Below are 22,360 nucleotides of genomic sequence, written 5' to 3' on the forward strand. Positions count from 1 at the left end.
TATGTAAATTTCTGCTGCCGGCTTCAATTTCTTCCCAGAAAAATGGGTTTTTCTTTTCAACTGCATTGTCAGCCTGCAAATTTTTCAAACTTTTATGCTGTGCTTCCTCTTGAATGCTTTGCCGCTTAGAAATTTCTTCCATCAGATACCCTAAATCATCTCTCTCAAGTTCAAAGTTCCACAGATCTCTAAGGCAGGGGCAAAATCCTGACAGACTCTTTGCATAACAAGTGTGACCTTTACTCCAGTTCCCAAGAAGTCCCTCATCTCCATCTGAGACCACCTCAGCCTGGACTTCCTTGTCCATATTACTATCAGCATTTTGGTCAAAGCCATTCAAAAAGTCCCTAGGAATGTCCAAACTTTTCCACATCTTCCTGTCTTCTGAGTCTTCCAAGTCTCTAAGAAGTTTTAAACTTTCCCACATTTTGCTGTCTTCTTCTGAGCCCTACAAATTGTTTCAACCTCTGCTCATTAGCCAGTTCCAAAGTTGCTTCCACATTTTTGGGTATCTTTAGAGCAGCACCCCATTATCTAGTACCAATTTACTGTATTAGTCCATTCTCATGTTGCTATAAAGAAATACCTGACACTGGATAATTTAATGAGGAAAGAGGTTTAATTGACCCACAGTTCCACAGGGCTGGGAGGCCTCAGGAAACTTACAATCATGGCAGATGGGGAAGCAAATACCTCCTTCTTCACACTGTGGCAGCAAGGAGAAGTGCCAAGCAAAAGGGGAAAAGCCCCTTGTAAAACTGTCAGATCTCATGAGAACTCACTCACTAACACAAGAAAAGCATGGAGGTAACTGACCCCATGAATCAGTTACCTCTCAGTGGGTCCCTCCCACCACATATGAGGATTATGGGAACTACAATTCAAGATGAGATTTTGGTGAGGACACAGACAAACCATATCACCCCCTAACTACCGTTCCCAGTGTCTGGTAACCATCTTTATACTCTCTATCTCCATCAGTTCAATCGTTTTAATTTTTAGATCCCACAAATCAGTGAGAACATGCACATTTTGTCTTTCTGTACCTGGCTTTTTTCACTTAACAAAATGTCCTCCATTTCCATCCATATTGTTGTAAATGACAGGATCTCATTCTTTTGAATGGCTGAATAGTATTCCTTTGTGTGTGTGTGTGTGTGTGTGTGTGTGTGTGTGTGTGTGTGTGTATCACATTTTCTTTATCCATTTATCTGTTGGTGGACATTTAAATTGCTTCCAAATCTTGGCTATTGTGAGTAGTGCTGCAATAAATATGCAATGACAGATGTCTCTTTGACTTTTGATTTCATGTCTTTTGCATAAATAGTAGTGAAATTGCTGGGTCACATGGTAGTTCTATTTTTAAGGAACCTCTGCACTGTTCTTCATAGGGGTTTTATTAAGTTGCATTCCCATCATTGGTGTATGAGGGTTCCCCTTTCTTCAGATACTTGCCAGTATTTATTATTGCTAGTCTTTTGGATAAAAACCATTTTAACTTGAGTGAAATAATATCTCATCATAGTTTTGATTTGTATTTCTCTGATGATCAGTGACGTTGAGCACCTTTTCATATACCTGTTTGCCATTTGTATGTTTTCTTTTCAAAAAGTCAATTCAGATATTTTGCTCATTTTTTTATCGCATTGTTACATTTTTTCCTGTTGAGTTGTTTGAGGTCCTTATATATTCTAGTTATTAATGCCTTGTCAGATGAGTAGTTTATAAATATTTTCTCCCATTCTGTAGGTTGTCTCTTCACTTTGTTGATTGTACCCTTGCTGTGAAGAAACTTTTTAACTTGATGTAATCCTATTTACCCATTTATGCTTTTATTGCCTGTACTTTGGAGATATTACTCAAGAAAATTTTTCCCCAGATCAATGTCCTGAAGAGCTTCCCCAGTGTTTTCTTGTAGTAGTTTTATAGTTTCAGGTCTTAGGTTTAAGTCTTTAATCCATTTTTGATTTAACTTTTGTAGATGGTGAGAGATAGGGATCAAGTTCATTCTTCTGCATGTGGATATCCAGTTTTTCCAGCTTCATTTATTGAAGAGCCTGCTCTTTCACCATTGTTTGTACTTGGCACTTTTGCTGAAAATTCACTGTAGATGTGTGAATTATTTCTGAGTTTTTTATTCTTTTCCATTGGTCTGTGTGTCTGTTTTTATGCTAGTACCATGCTGTTTTGATTACTGTAGCTCTGTAGTATAATATGAAGTCAGGTATTTTGTTTATTTTTGCTCAGAATGGCTTTGGCTATTGTGAGTCTTTCATGGTCTTGTGTAAAATTTAGAATTGTGTTTTCTATTTCTGTGAAGAATGTCATTGGTATTTTGATAGAGACTACATGGAATCTATAGACTGCTTTGGGTAGAATGAACAATTTAACAATATTTATTCTTCTAGTCCATGAACATCAAATATCTTTCAATTTTTTGTGCCCTTGTCAACTTCTTGCATCAACGTTTTGTACTTTTCATTGTAAAGATTTTTCACTTCTTTGGTTAAGTTTACTTCTAGGTATCTCATTTTTAGCTATTGTAAATGGGATTACATTCTTGATTTCTTTTTCAGATTGTTCACTGTTTGGCATGTAGAAACACTATCAATTTTCATATGTTGATACTGTATCCTGCAACTTTACTGAATTTATCAGTTCTAATATTAATAGATTTACTGTGGAGTCTTTAAGTGTTTCCAAATATAAGATTATATCATCTGCAAACAAGGATAATTTGACTTCTTTCTTTCTAATTTGGATGTCCTTTATTTTCTTCTCTTGTCTGATAGCTGTTGTGAGAATTTCAAATACTATGTTGAATAACAGTGGTGACAATGGGCATCTTTATAGCATTCCAGATCTTAGAGGAAAGGCTTTTCATTTTTCTCCATTCAGTGTGATACTAGCTATGGGTCTGTCATATATGGCTTTTATTTTATTGGGGTATGTTCCTTGTATACCCGGTTTTTTAAGAATTTTTATTACGAAGGGATATTGAATTTTATCAAATGCTTTTTCAGTGTCAATTGAAATGATCATATGTTTTTCCTTCATTCTTTCAATACGATATAACACATTGATTGATTTGCATATGTTAAACTATCCTTGCATGTCAGTGATAAATCCCACTTGGTCATGATGAACGATATTTTAATGTGTTGCTGAATTCAGTTTGCTAGTATTTTGTTGAGGATTTTTGCATCAATGTTCATTAGGGATCGTGGCCTATAGTGTTGTTTATTTATTTGTTTTGGTGTGTCTTTTTCTACATTTTGGTATCAGGGTAATATTGGTCTTGTAGAATGAGTTTGGAAGGATTTCCTCCTCCTGTGATTTTTGGAACAGTTTGAGTAAGATTGGTGTTAGTTCTTCTTTAAATGTTTGGCATAAATCAGCAGTGGGTCCTGAACTTCTCTTTACTGGGAGATGTTTTATTACTGCTTCTATCGTCTTACTTGTTATTGTTCTGTTCAGGTTTTAGATTTCTTCCCAGTTCAATTTTGGTAGGTTGTATGTATCTAGGAATTCATCTATCTCTTCTAGGTTTTCCAATTTATTGGCATATATTGCTCATAGTGGTCTCTAATAGTCCTTTGAATTTCTATGGTGTCAGTTGTAATGTCTCCTTTTTCATTACTTGAATTCTGATTTCGTCTACTTGAATTTTCTCTCTTTTTTTTTTCTTAGTCTGGCTAAAGGTTTGTTAATGTTAACTTAAAAAGAATGACTTTTTGTGTCATTGATCTTTTGTATTGTTTTTATTTCAATTTCACATATTTCTGCTTTGATCTTTATTATTTCTTTTCTTCTCCCAATTTTGAGTTTGGTTAGCTCTTGCTTTTTGAGTTCTTCACAATGCATCATTAGGCTGTTTATTTTAAGTTTTTCTGCTATTTTGATGTATGTGTTTATTGCTATAAACTTTCCTCTTATTACTGCTTTCGCTGTATCCCATACATTTTGTTATGTTGTGTTTCCATTTTCATTTGTTTCAAGAATTTTTAAAATTTCCTTCTTAATTTTTTCATTAATCTACTGGCCACCCCGAAGTATATTGTTTAATTTCTTTGTGTTTCTGTGGTTTCCAAAGTTCCTCTTGTTATTGATTTCTAGTTTTATTCTATTGTGGTCAGAGAAAGTACTTGATATTATTTCAATTTTTAAAAAGATGTTTAAGAGTTGTTTTGTAGACTAACATATTATCTATCCTTGAGAATGATTCATGTGCTAAGGAGAAGAATATGTATTCTGTAGCCATAATATGAAATGTTCTGTAAATATCTATTAGGTCCATTTGGTTTATAGTGCAGATCTGGTGTATCTTTGTTGATTTTCTGTCTGGATGATTTGTCCATTGCTCAAAGTGGAGTGTTGATGATGAACCCTGCCAGGACTAGGTCCTTCCCTTCAAGGCAACAGGCTCCCTTTTGGCCCTTGGTGTGTCTAAAGATGTCAACCAGGAGCTAGGGCCTAGAATGGAGTCCTCAAGACTTTGCTGGGTGTCCTAGTGTGGCTGAGCTAGTATCCAGGTTGCAAAGCAAAGTCTTCTTTACTCTCCTCTCTCCTCTCTTTAAGCAGAGGGAAGGAGCTCCTCCTGGAGCTGCAAGCTGTTCTGCCTGGGGTTGGGAAGGGGTGATGCAAGAAAACTCTTAGCCATCTTGGCTGGTGTCTCAGTAGGACTGCATGCATCCTAAGTCCACTGGTTCTAAGCTCAGCACAGTACAAGGACTTGCCCAGGAATTGCAGTACTTGTGGCCTAGGCAGCCGTTTAAGTCTATTTAAAACTGCAGCACACTTTAGCCCTCAGTGGTGGGACTTGCCAGAAATCAGATTCCCACTGCTGGGATGGGTGATTCCCCTCTGGCTAAGGTTGGTCTAAATGCATTCTTCTTGAGTGCTGGTTGTGTTCTGCCCAATGTTACTTTCTGTGACAGGACAGCACTGAGTTCCAATGCAAAGTACAACAATCACTGCACTCTCCCTCCTGCAAGCACACAGATTCTCAATCTGTGCCACACATCTGCTGCAGGAGAATAGGGGAGGGGTGGTGTCAGCAATTCAAGAGTCTTGCCTACTCTCTTCAGTGTCTCCTTGCTTTGATGTTAAAATCAGGTACCATGATCACTCGCCTGATTTTTGGTTCTTATGAAGGTGCTTTCTTGTGTGAACAGTTTTTCAATTTTGTGTTTCCATGGGAGGGATGATTGCTGAAGGCTTCTGTTTTGCCATCGTGTCTCATCTCTCTCCTTCCTAATTCTGTCATGAGACCCTATGTATGACTTAAGATTGCAAGCATCTTGCTCCTATGGTGTTTGTTCATACCTGACACTAAATTCCTTCAGGTGTCATTCCTCACCTCAGTCCCAATTCATACTGGCCTCCCTTCTAATCTTTCATGGCTCGTTCCTACATTGACTCTACAAGACAGCAGTATTTGTCACATTTAATATTATTGCTGTGGTCTGGGTATTCATGTCCCCTCAACATTTATATGTTGAAATATTAACCCCCAAGGTGATGGTAGTAGGAGGTTGGCCTAACTGGGGGATGATTAGACTCTGTCCTAATGAACGAGATTAGTGCCCTCATAAAAGAGGTTCTAGAGAGCTGCCTTATTCCTTCCATCATGTGAAGACGCAGTGAGAAGGCACTATCTATGAACCAGAAGGCAGGCCTCACTAGACACCAAATCTGACAGCACCTTGATTTTGAACATCTCAGCCTTCAGACCTGTGAGAAATACATTTATGTTGTTTGTAAGCCACTCAGTTTATGGTATTTTGTTGCATCAGCCTGAGTAGACCATGGCAAATATCAGAACATTATAGCAGTCACCTCCTTCTTGAAGATGTTCATTAAGTTTTGTACTGGCATTTTTAATAGCATCTAAATTTATCTCCCACTTCCAATCTTTTTTCACCTAACTTATTATTTTATTATTATTTTATTGTGTCCAGATTAAGCTTCAAAAATACAGCTATGATCCTATCATACCTTGAGTAGCTCCCAAAGATGGCTGAATAAAGCCCAAATCCTTTGGCTTAGTATTCTAGGCTGCTGTCTATAACCTAGCCACAGTCTACTCTTCAGCCTCATTTCTCACTATGTCCTCAAGCATACCTTAAACTTTAGACGAAATGGAGTACCTGATGCTTATTAAACATAGCTAGTAAGTTTCCTACCTCTATGCTTTTCTTATAGTGTTAATTCCAAATGTAGTGTTCTTCATCCTTTACCTAGCTCTTGAATTTCTTGTACCTCAGACTGAGCTTACATAACATCCCTTCTATGAAATTACCCTGAAGCATCCTTTAATGAAGAGATGTTTTCTTCCTTTAAATTACGACAGCACTCTATCTGAACTTCTCCTCCAGCTATAATTACTTCTGCCTTCTGATATATTTGTATACATACTTGTCTTTTTTTCCCTTCCCCCAGCCCCCCACCCCAACCTGCAGACTATAAACTTTCTTTCACTAGTCTGAATTTTATTCATCTTGATGCACTTCACAGCTCTTAGCTTCATGTCTGGGACCTCAGAGACACTCAGTGATACTCAGTTAAAGTCTGTTTAATAGATGTTGAATAAGTTTCTAATTTTCTCTATTGGGCTGTGTAATTCTGTACCAAGTCCCTTCCTCTTACAATATTCTACTCTTCTGTCACCTACTTCCTCTTCTTCTCTGGTCCTTTTTAGTTCTGACTTTACAATAGATCCTGTGTTTTAAGTTACTTAATAAAAAAAGAGTATAAGTGAATTAGGGAATGTCTCAAATCACTATTTCTTCATGTGTGCACTTACCAAATTGGTTTATGTATTTTTAATGCAGAAATACATGTTCTATTTATAGCACTTATCTTTTCATTGTGTGTTATACAGTTTTAAAGTATTTTTATCTTTATTTTCTCATATAATTGTCAAGGTCTAACTGGAAATTCTTGAGGCATATTACAGACCAAAAGTACTAAGAACCAAACACCTTAGTTGATCCAGAATGGTTCTATTTTAAAATATCCTCGGGGCTGGGTGTGGTGGCTCACGCCTGTAATCCCAGCACTTTGGGAGGCTGAGGCGGGTGGATTACCTGAGGTCAGGATTTGAGACCAGCTTGACAAACATGGATAAACCTCATCTCAACTAAAAATACAAAATTAGCCGGGTGTGGGTGGCACATGCCTGTAATCCCAGCTACTTGGAGGCTGAGGCAGGATAATGAGACAGGAGAACGGCTTGAACCCAGGAGGAGGAGTTTGCAGTGAGCTGAGATTGCACCATTGCACTCCAGCCTGGCCAACAGGAGAGAAACTATGTCTTAAAAAAAAAAAAAAAAAAAAATCCTCTACTGGTGTAAGACTATGTGTCTCAGTTTTGGCTTCTGATATTATGTTTGGCATGATAAGGAATCCCTATGCTTTGTTTCTTTCTTGTTCATTAGTACTTGGGGTCCTGAGTGAAGTGAGGAAAGGTATTGATATTTCAAAATAAAACCATAACTGGCTTTGCTGGTATATATTCATTTTGGTAACCTTGTCTTTCTATCTGAAGGAAAATAACTGTCTGAGAATTGACTAACCAACCAGCATTTATTGAGCATCTACTCTGTACCTAGCCATGTACTAACTTAGAAAGACCTTGAGGGATAAAACTAAATCTTATTTGTCCTTGTAATCACTCTCTCCCCTCCAATGGGCCAAGTTTAATCATTGAAACATGTATCGACCCTGTGCTATGAACCAGGCACAGAGTTTAGACACTCATATGGGAAGATAAATATGTCTGGTATCTGTTTTCAAGGAACCTATAATAAAGAAGGAGAAACAGTCAATGAAGCAAAATGATTACAATGTAGCATGGCAGGTTCTGCCTCAAATATTTCTTAAGGATGTGATAGAAGCACTTAGAATGGCCAGCTCAAGTATCACTCTGTTTTAGAAGCTTTTTCTAGGTCTTAAAAAGGTTTAATAGAGACTCAATTTATGTTCATTCAACAAAAGAATTATTATGAAAATGTAACCACAATAAAAGGTCAAAAGTAATAAAGTGGCCAGTGAATGGTAGAGGTAGTGAGTGTAGGATTTTGCAGGAAGATCACTTGGGATGGGTGGTTTATGGGGAGAGCACTGAATTCCCCAAACCTAATCTAATTGATGGCCCCAAGTCTATGGAGAGTAAATTCTTGGTCTGATTGCCCTATCCAGAATTGTAGGTCAACTTCTGATAAAGAATGTTCTAATATATTCTTTAGAGTTAAAGCTGGGATAACTGCCTGGATTGATTTTTGAGTATGTGATACTTTGATCCTCTGAACAGAAATTATATTAATATTCTATGCAGCTATGAAGCTTCCCTTGCTACTCTTTGTGGGAATTTGGGAAAAAAATCCTGAGTGAGTGTGGAAGAAAGTCTGTAAAATGATCTACTTATGCTTATTAAAAGGTAGTGAAATCTCTCTAACCAAAAGATGAGTTCTTCACAGTTAAGAAAGAAAGAGTTGGATTCTATTCTGTGTCATCTGTCATAATCTGCTATCTGTGGTCCAGCAGTTGAATATTTATTACCAGCAGTGATGCGAGAAGTGAGAAGAGCCTAGTTTGATTTTCCAGATCTAAGACTGTGTTTTGAACCACCACTTAGACAAATGCTTTGACTTAAAAGCACTGAGCCAGCTTGATTTGGACCTGTCACCACCAAGAGAGAAAATGTCTGGAATACTGCAGTGTCATTTCTGGGCAGTCTGTCTTTTATGACTTGTCATGCACTACTACAGGGAGACAAGTGAATACTGTGTACATGAAATCATTAGTGCTGTCGTAGCAGGCAGAAGAAAGACCACCAGGCAGAACACAAGACCACCCAACACAAAAAACATGAGCTCCCATTAGCAATATGGTTGAGACTATATGCCCTTGACATTTGCCTTTCAGAATATTGAGCCACCAAGCATGCTGTTGGATAATTATTGCTTTGTGATGATATTCAGCAACTCTCACAATGTGGACCACCAGTTCTGGTTTGGGTTTCTTCTTTTTATTAGGACCATTTGAGAATGTCTGTGGTAGAGACTTTGGTGAATTTCATCTGTCCTGTGGCCAAACGAATGAAAGGAAGAGCAACTTAGTTTGTTAATATGGAAGAATTCAGCAACAAAAAACCCATGACACATGTCTGGAAGAGGCTTCATTGAGGGATTTTTTTATTTTTCAAACAAAGCATTCTAAAATGTTTTACTACTGCTTATTAAAGGGCACTCTATGCACATAGCCTTATACTAATTAGCCTTATACTAATTTCAGAGCTGTAGTGATATATTTTTAATCCAACAAAACTTTCTGGTTGGTATTTCTATTTCACACAGACTGGGCTATCTCCTGGTTGAAAAACAAGCCAAAACAAAATAAAGCATTTTTTTTTTTTTCTAAAATAAGTTAATGTGATTTTAAACAATCATAAAGTTTTTATTTTTAAAATATTTTTGTAAAGCAAAAATGAGTTCAATCTCTTTCCTTTACTTGCCTTTGCCCCAAACTTTTTTTTTCTTGCCTTTATTTCATTTTATTCGCCTTCTACTTCTTATATTGAATGTCTTGGTCAAATTTTTAAACTTGAATTTACCAATACTGCTTCTCATCTGACTCATTTATTTCCTGATGACAAAGTTTTTGTTCAAGTTTTTTTTTTTTTTTTTTTAGATTTGCCATTGTTGTTGATACTTGCTTCTCTTGTACTCTTGTTCTTTCAGTAAACATTTTATTGAAGTTATTTACAGATGTTCTCAGGCATGTAAAATCTATTAGCCAACTACATATCTGTTTCATCTTTATGATTTCAATGCCTTTTAAATTCAACTTTTTTTTGAGGAATTTCTATTCTCTCTGAAAATTTTGAATTCCAAAGAGAATGGATAATCAATCCTTAAATAAGTAACTCATTATCTTAGTTGTCTTAAAGAAACTTATTTAGATTGCAGATCTTTAAATTGACTTGACGTGTTATGTTGTCATTGCTTGTAAAATCTACCTTTAGTGGAAGCAAACAAAAATTACTTTAAAAACATATATAGAGAGGTTAGATTTTATACCTAGTGCAGAAATCTCTTGATTCAAAACATTTGACAAAAATACCGTAAGTTGAAATTGAGTTATCTTCTGCAGAAGCCAATTCTCCAGCAGTGTCAGTAGTAGAACTGGGGCTCTTTACTATTCCAGTCTGTTGCTCTGATAAGCAACATCGGTGTGTACAGGTGAGATTTTCATCCAGTTAACATTCATTCAGAGAATTATATCTTCTAAAGCTTTCTAACTCAACAAGAGCAGAGTACATAAGCATCCTACACAGTGCTCAACTACAAAATATTTGATGAATAAATGGCAGGAGCTAAATATAACTAGAAAAAGCTGTAGAACAAAAAAGAGACAAAATCGTAAAAGGACTAGATCTGGAAAAAAACATTCATGAAGATCGTGGATTTTAAAGTTTAGACCCCTGATTCATCTCTACTTATGCATAATCTGTTTTGGAACCCATTGTATATGCCACTATTTCCAGTAACTGATCCAAAATTGAGTTCCATCCTGGAATGTTGTGGTTTCCAAATACTAAATTGTTTACCAGATATAGAACAATACAGATTTTTCATCAACTTACCCAGGCCTCTTCTGACCACCATTTCCTTAGTATCCTGACAAGAAATTCTGAGTTTCTCCTACTGGTATATAAGCTCTCAGGCTTATGTGAATTTGTCTTCTTTCTCACTCAGGAGATTTCTCTGCTTTCCCATGCCCTGCATCATTCTTTCATCCCTAAGGGCTGATCTGTCCATTTCCTGTGGGGTACATGCTTGGCCCAAATGTGTGTAATTATGAAGTTTCCCTTGGGATCTGGGGTGGTGGGATGGGGATAGTTCTTGATGCCTGGTGCACACAGTTTGTGTCTTGGGAGAAGAATCATAGAAAACAATTAACTGAGCATTTGTCAAAAATACTGGCACGTGCACATGTCTTTTAGCTCCCCAAAGATTTGCCTTCTGCTTTGCTAACCTCAGGATACTGGCCAGCCAGATGGAAAGACTGCCAAGCACATCCAGCTCATGTAGCCAGAAGGCCACTCCATTTGAGTATCTGGAAATCATTCTTTGCTCACTTGGGAGGTTCTGGGGCCTCTTTATTTCCTCAGAAACAAGGCCCACCCCAGTGATTTCAAGAGCACATTGCAGCCTAGTCTCCACAAGCGAACAAGCTGTGAGAGCTGGAAATCTGCAGCTCCTCTCCTGCTCTGTTTAATGCAGTACATTCTTTTCCCAGCAACATAGGTTTACGGCCTCCCAAGACCCTTCTCATGAAAGGTACTAAAATGCAGTGTCAAGTTAAGTTAAGATGAGTGATTAGGGAAATCTGTAGCTACTGAGAATGAGGTTCCCGGATGAGTATCAGAAGCAACCACAGAAGGTGAGGGTTTGCCTCTTTTCCATCTGTTGTCAGGAATAATGAAGAGAAGCAGAAGGCATTGGTTTGCTTCTCAAATTCCCAGCTCTGCTTCTTACTGTTGCCAATAATGATGCACTGGGTAGGGGATGAAGCTTCCTTCCCATATCTCTTTCCTGGCTTTGGTGATGGACTGGCCACATCTAGAAGGGAAAGAAGTGAAATTCCCTGAATGCAGATCAGTGGCCAAGGTCCTACCAAGGTCAGTCATTGAGTAGGACAGCTCCTTTACCTGCAGGACCTTACCAGAATGTCTGCAAGGCAATGACACCAATGTGAAAATAAATCCCATCTTTCACTCTGCACTTCTCTTCTTCTTATCTCAGATTAAAATGTGCCCCCCTTTTTAAAAAAATCAAGCAAATACAATAAAGATGAAAAAAGTGACTGACAGAAAGATAGAAATTTAGAGGAAATAAATTTATACTTGACTGTTCCTCCTCCCCACCCCTTCCATTCCTTAAATTGGAAACAATACTTCAGTAATGGTCTTTCTAATACATAAATGTAACCATATCACTTTCTTGCTTTAAAGTCTGCAACTACTATTTAGAGTCAAGTTAATGGTCTTTAGTATAATACTCCCCCACAACCACCCCAAACTCAAGCCAGGCTGAATTGTTGCAGCTCCTTAAATCATCAGGTCCTTTAGAGTTTCCACAGTTGGACACAAGCCACTCCCCATACTTGAGATGCCTTTATTTCCCTGGTCTTGCAAAACTGCTGATTTAAAATGCCATTCAGATGTCCCTCTCACTTGCAAATCTTCTCCAGCTCTACCAAGAATAGCATTTGCTGTCTTTGCACCATGGAATTGTGTGTATATCTTTTATAACATTATATTATTTTGGTTTTGTTGCTGTTGTTCACTTGCATGTGTATCCTAGTGGACTGATTTCTTTGGGGGCAGGGATTTTGTGTTATTGTCCCATTAACCCCAAGGTTTCTGAATGACTGCAGTGTAGTAGATTCATTACACTGTTGCAGAATGAATGGACAAAACTGGAAAATATAACTAAAGTTTGTATATATTTCCCCATTTTCTAAATTCCCACACCTTAAGAAAGATGCTTTTTCCTCCTTTTTCACATTTTGTTGAAGTAGTACAGTCTTTCATCTCTTCCCTTTATTCCTATCTTTCTTTCTTGATTTTATCTTTTTTTGGAAAAGAAGGTATTTGGCATGGCATCCTTCTCTCTGCTCTCATCATCATGGCTGCATTCTCTTATCAGAGACCTGGAGACCTCAGCTCTTGTCAAGCAGCCCTGTCTCATGGTTGCAGCGCCCGCTGGGATCTGTGCTCCCTCTCATTCATTGCCCTCGGGGTGCAAGAGTAAAGACCACTTCCCACTATGAACAGTCCCTTAGTTATTCTCCCTCCCTCCAAATGTGTAAATAGTCCCTTCATTAAATGCTCTTTACCCTTTGAGTGAGCCATCTCTTTCCTGCCTCAACCCTGACTGATACTGTGGTCAACAAATAATAATTGACTTACTATTTATTAATTAATCTCTTAATTTATAAACAAGAATAGGGATTTCTTCCACTTAGTTACATCATATCCACAATGATATCTGTAGGAGTCAGGAGCCAAAGTCTTGAAAATGTTTAGGGACCCCAGAGAAATATTCTCCATTGAAGTTGAAATTTGTATTTTCAGTCTTTCCTGTTATGTATCTCTGTCCCACTCATGCAACAAGCATTTATTAATCACTGCCTTCTCTTCATTCTTATCTTTGATTTTTTTAATCTTATCTTTCCCCTTTTCTATGTGAGAATATTCTTAGATCATAAGTCAGAGAACTTCGACTACTGGCTATGTAATTAGGCAAGTCTCTGCACCTTGGTTTCCTTATCTGTGAAATGGGAAGGATGATTCCTCTCTTACAGAACCCACAGAGCTGCTGAGTAAATCAAATAAAACAATTGTATGTATAATCTGTAATCGCATTTACTACTTTTACTGTTTTTGCTGTTTTCATGTTTGTAATTGTTGATGTCTTTCCTCCATAGTGCTTCTTTTTTTTAAATAAAAGTTTTTTCTTTCTGCTGTTTTAGGTTTTCTTCCTTTTCCATGATATTCCTTTCATGCTCCTTTTCCACAAGTGCCACCCTCTTGACCAGTCTTTTGAAAATACCCTGCAAGACCCATTAGTCTATACCTCAGCTCCTTTGGAACTGTCCTGTTCGTTTTTCTCTCTTGCCTTAGTGGCTTTCTTAAAAGCTTGTTTAAAAAAATATTCCCTCTGTGGTAAAAGGATAAAAATTCTAGAAAAATATAAACTTGTACCTAGACTGAAACAGATGTATAATTCTCCTTTGTTGAAATGGTTTGGCTTTGTGTCCTCATCCAAATCTCATCTTGAATTATAATCCCATAATCCCCATGTGTCAAGGACGAGACCTGGTGGGAGGTGATTGGGTCATGGGGGCAGTTTCCCCCATGCTATTCTTGTGATAGTGAGTTCTCGCAAGATCTGGTAGTTCTATAAGTGTTTAACATTTCCTCCTATATGTGCTTTTTCTCTCTCCTGCCGCCTTGTAGAGAAGGTATCTGCTTCTCTTTCCGCCATGATTGTAAGTTTCATGAGGCCTCCCAGCCAGGTGGAACTGTCAATCAATTAAAACTCCTCTGTTGATAAATTATCCAGCCTTGGGTAGTATCTTGATAGCAGTGTGAGAATGGACTAATACATTTGTTTTGTGATTTTTGAGAATAAAGTTAAGGTGAATATCAGAAAGGTTTTTAGGGTTCAGTTGATCACAGCCTGAATAGTGTCTTCATATGCTACTGTTGTAATTAGTAGTCTAATAACACCATCAAGGTATTGTCCCATTCATCTTTCTATGTATTCTCATTTCTTATTCTTAATATTATTTGCTCAGTGTTTATTGAGCAGCTATTTTGTGCCAGACTTTTGTTCAGTGCTGCATTTTTAAGAGAGACATTGTCTTCACTCCCAGCAAGTTTACAGTTCAGTGGGGATGAAAATGAGCATGCTGGTAATTACAAGACATGTTAGGAGAAAACACAAATGAGTTTTGTTCCCTGATATATCCACAACATCAAGAACAGTTTCTTGGACATAGCAGGTCCCTAATAAATACTGTTGAATTTATGAATGGATCTTGAGATTCCAAATGTTGAATAGGAATTCATCAGTTAAAAAGAGTGGGATGAGGCATTGGAACAGGCAGAAGAAATGGCTCAGAGGCAAAAGAAAGCATGATAGTTATGGGAAAGTGCAGGTTTCTGTTTAGCAAGAGCTTTATGTGGGAATGAGATTTGGTGAGAATTGAGCTCAATAATCAATATATCCCTTGATAATGACTATGACCTACTGTGTGTCTCCCACATATCAAGTACTTTATATAAATTATCTTAAACCTTAACGCTGTGAAAAAAAGTATTATTCAGACTCCTTTGCACATTCAACTCAATTTCACCTGGATACAAGTGATGGCAGTGTTCAAGAATAGCCATATACTTGATCCTGGCCATACATTTCTTTGATGACTGATAAGATGGTCAAACCTTGAAAGCTGAGTTCAACTGCCTCCAGGAAAAAGAATGCAGATTTTAGAAATTTTTTTCAGCTGTTATCACACTCTTATTATGTGGGAATAAATTTAAGAAGACCCAAGGTAGTAAATAATCTGGAGCCTTCAACTGTGGTGCAATGAGTTTTATTGAACAGTTGGATGCCAGATTTTAGTACAATGTACAATAAGTAAACCAGAGGCAGTAGAACTGGAGCATAACTCTATGCAGAACAAAGAACTCTGAGAAAATACTATGTTCTCTGGCTAACCCATCAAAAGGTGTGAGTTTGAAGTGGACTAGAGCAGAACTGCAGAGATTGTGACTATTTTAAATTCTAAGAACTTTCAAATTAATGGTTGGAAATTTATACTGAAGGCTATTGCTAAGTGGTCCTGAGAATCCTAGGCATTTTGTGCAGAGAAGATCTTATAGATATTTTACTGTAACTTCCTTGTTTTGTAGAGGTGGAAACTGAGGTCCAACAAGTTCAAGGTCTCACAGCTGGCACTGAAGTTAGTGCTCTCTCCACTGCACCACATTGTCTCTGCAGAAGTTTTCAGTGTTGCTCTACTATGAGATGATCTCTTTAGTTAAATCATAGGATGCACAGAATTTGCACCACTCTTTCTTAATGTCTACTTTCCAGTCACTTAGTTGTTTGTTTTTTAAAGTTACTCTAAGCTCCTTAAGGATGTGGGAAAACTCCATGAAGGAAGAAGTGAATTCAACACTAAAAGAACAACTTTTTTCAATCTTGACTTTATTGCCTTTCTGTTATTTTTATTAAAGAATCCAAAATCAAATGATTTGTCCATATATACGCTTTATTTATTTTGCACAATGTGGCAAGTATTCATAAAATATTAGTTTAAGAAACCAAATATGAGATAAATGGAGTTACTGGCTTACCTTCAGGTCACATAGGAATCACAACCAGGATCCAATTCTTAAGAATCTTAGTTGACACCAAAGGTGTCTCTCCTTGGAGGGGACTTGGTTCACTGAAAAGGGAGATCATGAAGGCCTCAAAGAATGCTTGGAGAATCTCCCAAGAAGCATTGCAATGGTACTTTTCTTATAAAGTGTGAGCCTTTATAAGATAACTTCATGAAACAACTGTTATGGTGCTTTATTCGGGGCTCTTTACTATCATCATTGACAGTGAAGCTTTAATAGGAAAACAAACAAACCAAAAACACTGGGCTGATGAAAAGAAATATGGAAGCATCTGGTACAGTATCTAGCAGAGAGAAGATACTTACTACATCTTTATTGATGGAAAGAAGGAAGGAAAAAGGGATAGGAGAGAGAGAAAAGATGGGAAGGGCTTTTAAAAACAGATGCTAAATACTAGAGTCTGGGAAGGGTGGGTAGGTGAAGCAGGGATGAAGAGAGGTAGGTTAACAGGTACAAACATACAGTTAGATAAAAGGTACAACTTCTATTGTTCAACAGCAAAGTAGAGTGACTATAGTTACAACAATGTATTATGTATTTCAAAATAGCTAGAAGAGAGTAGCTTGAATTGTTCCCAACACATAGAAAAAATAAATAATCAAAGTGATAAATACCTCAAATATCCCAACTTGATCATTACACAACCTATGCATGTAACAAAACATCACATCCACCTTCCTTAAAATGTAAAATATTATGTATCAGTAAAAAGTAAAAATACAAAATTTAAAGCAGCTTTTAACACATGAAATAACCAGCTGGTATCATAATGACAGGATCAGATTCACAGAAAACAATATTAACCTTAAATGTAAATGGGCTAAATGCCTCAATTAAAAGACACAGACTGACAATTGGATAAGGCATCAAGACCCATCAGTATGCTGTATTCAGGAGACCCATCTCACATGCAGAGACACACATAAGCTCAAAATAAAGGGATGGAGAAATATTTACCAAGAATATGTAAAGCAAAAAGAGCAGGGGTTGCAATTCTAGTCTCTGATAAAACAGACTTTAAACCAACAAAGATCAAAAGAGACAAAGAAGGACATAACATAATGGTAAAGGGATCTATGCAACAAGAAGATCTAACAATCCTAAATATATATGCACCCCATACAGGAGCACCCAGATTCATAAAGCAAGTTCTTAGAGACGTACAAAGGGACTTAGACACAATAATAGTGGGAGACTTTAACACCCCACTGTCAGTATTAGACAGATCAATGAGACAGAAAATTAACAAGGATATTCAGGACTTGAACTCAACTCTGGACCAAACGGACCTAATAGACATCTACAGAACTGTCCACCCCAAATAAACAGAATATATATTCTTCTCAGCACCACATCACACGTATTCTAAAATTGACCACATAATTGGAAGTAAAACACTCCTCAGTAAATACAAAAGAAAGGAAATCATAACAAACAGTCTCTCAGACCACAGTGCAATCAAATTAGAACTCAGGATTAACAAACACACTCAAAACCACACAACTACATGGAAACTGGACAACTTGCTCCTGAATGACTACTGGGTAAATAACGAAATTAAGGCAGAAATAAATAAATTCTTTGAAACCAATGAGAACAAAGACACAACATACCAGAATCTTTGGGACACAGTTAAAGCAGTGTTTATAGGGAAATTTATAGCACTAAATGCCCACATCAGAAAGCTGGAAAGATCTAAAATCCATACCCTAACATCACAATTAAAAGAACTAGAGAAGCAAGAGCAAACAAATTCAAAAGCTAGAAGAAGTCAAGAAATAACTAAGATTGGAGCAGAATTGAAGGAGATAGAGACACAAAAAACCCTGCAAGAAATCAATGAATCCAGAAACTGGTGTTTTGAAAAGATTAACAAAATAGACAGACTGCTATCCAGACTAATAAAGAAGAATAGAGAAAAATCAAATGGACACAATAAAAAATGATAAAGGGGATATCACCACTGATCCCACAGAAATACAAAATACCATCAGAGAATACTATAAACACCTCTGTGCAAATAAACTAGAAAATCTGGAAGAAATGGATACATTCCTGGAAGCATACACCCTCCAAAGACTAAACCAGGAAGAAGTCAAATGCCTGAATAGACAAATAACAAGTTCTGAAATTGAGGCAGTAATTAATAGCTTACCAAACAAGAAAAGTCCAGGAACAGACAGATTCACAGCCGAATTCTACTAGAAGTACAAAGAGGAGCTGGTACCATTCCTTCTGAAACTATTCCAAACAATAGAAAAAGAGAGAATCCTCCCTAACTCATTTTATGAGGCCAGCACCATCCTGATACCACAACCTGGCAGAGACACAACAAAAAAAGAAAATTTCGGGCCAATATTCCTGATGAACATCGATGCAAACATCTTCAATAAAATAATGGCAAACTGAATTCAGCAGCACATCAAAAAGCTTATCCACCACGGTCAAGTCAGCTTTACACCTGGGATGCAAGACCAGTTCAACATATGCAAATTAATAAATGTAATCCATCACATAAACAGAACCAGTGACAAAAACCACATGATTATCTCAATAGATGCAAAAAAGGCCTTCAATAAAATTCAACACGCCTTCATGCTAAAATCTCTCAATAAACTAGGTATTGATGGAACATATCTCAAAATAATAAGAGATATTTATGACAAACTCACAGCCAATATCATACTGAATGGGCAACAGCTGGAAGCATTCCTTTTGAAAACCGGCCCAAGACAAGGATGCTCTCTCTCACCACTCCTATTCAATAAAGTATTGGAAATTCTGGCCAGGGCAGTCAGGCAATGGAAAGAAATAAAGTGTATTCAGATAGGAAGAGAGGAAGTTGAATTGTCTCTGTTTGCAGATGACATGATTATATATTTAGAAAACCCCATAGTCTCAGCTTAAACTCTCCTTAAACTGATAAGCGACTTTAGCAAAGTCTCAAGATACAAAATCAATGTGCAAAAATCACAAGCATGCCTATACACCAATAACAGAGAGCCAGATCATGAGTGTACTCCCATTCACAATTACTACAAAGAGAATAAAGTACTTAGGAATACAGCTTACAAGGGATGTGAAGGATCTCTTCAAGGAGAATTATAAACCACTGGTCAAGGAAATCAGAGAGGACACAAACAAGTGGGAAAACATTCCATGCTCATGGATAGGAAGAATCAATATTGTGAAAATGGCCATACCTTCCAAAGTAATTTATAGATTCAAAGATATTCCCATCAAGCTACCATTGACTTTTTTCACAGAAGTAGAGAAAAAAAAACTACTTTAAATTTCATATGGAACCAAAAAATGGCCTTTATAGCCAAGACAATCCTTAGCAAGAAGAACAAAACTGGAGGCATCATGCTACCGGACTTCCAATGATACTACAAGCTACCATAACCAAAACAGCATGGTACTGGTACCAAGACAGATATATAGACTGATGGAACAGAATAGAGACCTCAGAAATAATGCCAAATATCTACAACCATCTGCTCTTTGACAAATCAGACAAAAACAAGCAATGGAGATAGGATTCCCTATTTAATAAATGGTGTTGGGAAAACTGTCTAGACATATGCAAAATACTGAAACTGGACCCATTCCTTACACCTTATATAAAAATTAACTCAAGATGGGTTAATGACTTAAATGTAAGACCTGAAACCATAAAAACTCTAGAAGAAAACCTAGGCAACACCATTCAGGACATAGGCATGGGCAAAGACTTCATGACTAAAACACCAAAAGCAATGGCAACAAAAGCCAAAATTGACAAATGAGATCTCATTAAACTAAAGAATTCTGCACAGCAAAAGAAACTATCATCAGATTGAACAGGCAACCTACAGAATGGAAGAACATTTTTGCAATCTATCTGTTTGACAAAGGGCTAATATCCAGAATCTACAAGGAACTTTAACAAATTTACAAGAAAAAAGCAAACAACCCCATCAAAAAGTGGGCAATAGACATGAACAGACACTTCTCAAAAGAACAAATTTATGTGGCCAACAAACTATGAAAAAAAGCTGATCATCACTGGTCATTAGAGAAATGCAAATCCAAACCACAATGAGATACCATCCCATGCCAGTTAGAATGACGATCATTAAAAAGTCAGGAAACAACAGATGCTGGAGAAGATATGAAGAAATTGGAATACTTTTACACTGTTGGTGGGAGTATAAATTATTTCAACCATTGTGGAAGACAGTTTGGTGACTCCTCAAAGATCTACAACCAGAAATACCATTTGACCCAGCAATCCCGTTACTGGGTATATACCCAAAGGATTATAAATCATTCTACTATAAGGACACATGCACACATATGTTTATTGCCACACTGTTCACAATAGTAAAGAGTTGGAACCAACCCAAATGCCCATCAATGATAGACTGGATAAAGAAAATGTGGCACATATACGCCATGGAATACTATGCAGCCATAAAAAGGATGAGATCACGTCCTTTGAAGGAACATGGATGAAGCTGGAAACCATCATTCTCAGCAAACTAACATGGGAACAGAAAACCAAAGACCACATATTCTCACTCATAAGTGGGAGTTGAACAATGAGAAAACATGGACACAGGGAGGAGAACATCACACACCAGGGCCTGTCAGGAGGTGTGGGGCTGGGGGAGGGATAGCATTAGGAGAAATACCTAATGTAGATGATGGGTTGATGGGTGCAGCAAACCACCATGTCATGTGTATACCTATGTAACAAACCTGCGCATTCTGCACAAGTATCCCAGAACTTAAAGTATAAAACACACACACACACACACACACACACACACACACACACACAGAGAGAGAAAAAAATGGACCTAAATTCAAGTTGCTTAGTGTTCCAAATATAATGTAAATGGAATATTTGGGCCTCTGCAAATCATTCTATTTGTAGAATTTGTGACTTACACTTGGAGTAACATTTTGAATTTAATTTCGAGGAGTATTTGAAAAACCTATTTATACTGGACTTTCTTCTCATACATTTGTGTAATTGAAATAACTGGGCCATCTGGCCAAAATGTGTAAGATCTATTTTACACATAGTTGCACAGATCCAAATGTCAGCTCTACCATTAAAAAAGTACATGGAACTAGGAAAACAGAATCTTCTTAAAAGAGAATTCTCAGTTGCCAAATCACATTTGTTATGAAAATTATTATGAACTTCATTATAATATGCTCTATAAAATGTACTCTGTACTTTTAAAACTCTGAGGAATTAGTGTTTTGTTAAGAAATTTTGTTAAATTACCGAGATGTTTTAGTTTTTAATACTTATATACTGGACACAATAATGATAGAAAAATCTTTCTGTGTTCTATGGGGAAGAGCTTGACATAAAGCAGGATATTTTCTCAGGGTCAGTTTCTGCAGCATCCCTCTAATTCAAAATCCATAGCACTACCAGTTTCTTCCTCAGAAGGCCCCGTTTCTTTTTTTTCTTTTCTTTTCTTTTCTTTTCTTTCTTTTTTTTTTTTTTTTTTTTTCTTTTTTTTTTTTTTTTTTTTGAGACAGAGTCTCGCTCTGTCACCCAGGCTACATAAAAATGTAAACTTCTTTGGCCAAGTCCATTTAAGGCTCACCAAGGACTACCCTTTCTACCTTTGTGGACTTCTCTCAATGAAAAATCCCTTGTGTAAGCCCAGGATTTGGATACCACCCTCCTATCCTGAAAATAACGATGGCAGTTGACATTTATTGAGTACTTACCATGTGCCAAACAGTGTTCTCGGTACTTCTCACATGTTAATCGCCAGGACAGCCTGTGACGTGGGTATTACCATTACTTTCATTTTACTGATAGGGAGCTTAGGCAGAGAGGGTTAGAATTTGCTTACGTTGTACAGAGTGGTAACTTGTACAGAATGGTAACTTAAAGGGCCAGGATTAAAACCTAGGCAGTCTGTCTCCAGAGCCCTCACTGTTAATTTCTTTATAAACATCCTGCCCCTTTCAGCCTTGCCCTAAGTCTCCCAAATAAATGAAGTCTCATGTGGGCACCTTCTTTCCCAGTTAATGAAAATATTCATGTCCTCTCTTTAAAAGACCACATGTGTTGCAGTTACTAGCAGTGAGTGAGTCTTCGGCCATCCTCAAAGAGAGCCACAGTGTCTGCTTGATAAAAGCCACAATTTTCCTGACCTGCTCTGGGGCTGGCCCCCTCAAAGAAAATGCAGGCAGACACTTGGCAACTGGGCTCTCCCAGACTCTCAAGCACATAGCTGTGTTAGTGTTGGCAGTGGGGGACGGTTTGCTTCCTCCCTGTTTCATGAACTGTCACATCAGCCTCTTTGATCCTCCCAGGGTCTCAAGTGTGCCAAGATCATTACTCCACGTTATTGCTCT

At 37.3% G+C, this 22,360-nt stretch overlaps 1 long non-coding RNA gene across 1 annotated transcript; it reads right to left on the bottom strand.

The window, feature by feature from the left end:
- Positions 1 to 8,708: 8,708 nt before the first annotated feature.
- Positions 8,709 to 21,795, bottom strand: LOC105539609. The gene is made up of 4 exons (XR_001006075.1): positions 21,725 to 21,795; positions 15,938 to 16,029; positions 10,649 to 11,627; positions 8,709 to 9,087 (listed from the first exon to the last, which is right to left on the bottom strand). It is a non-coding gene; the product is annotated as an uncharacterized LOC105539609 (long non-coding RNA).
- Between the last annotated feature and the right edge of the window lie 565 nt (positions 21,796 to 22,360).

Source organism: Mandrillus leucophaeus, unplaced genomic scaffold (assembly GCF_000951045.1).
Source record: "Mandrillus leucophaeus isolate KB7577 unplaced genomic scaffold, Mleu.le_1.0 Scaffold207, whole genome shotgun sequence".
In the NCBI taxonomy this organism is placed as follows: Eukaryota; Metazoa; Chordata; class Mammalia; order Primates; family Cercopithecidae; genus Mandrillus; species Mandrillus leucophaeus.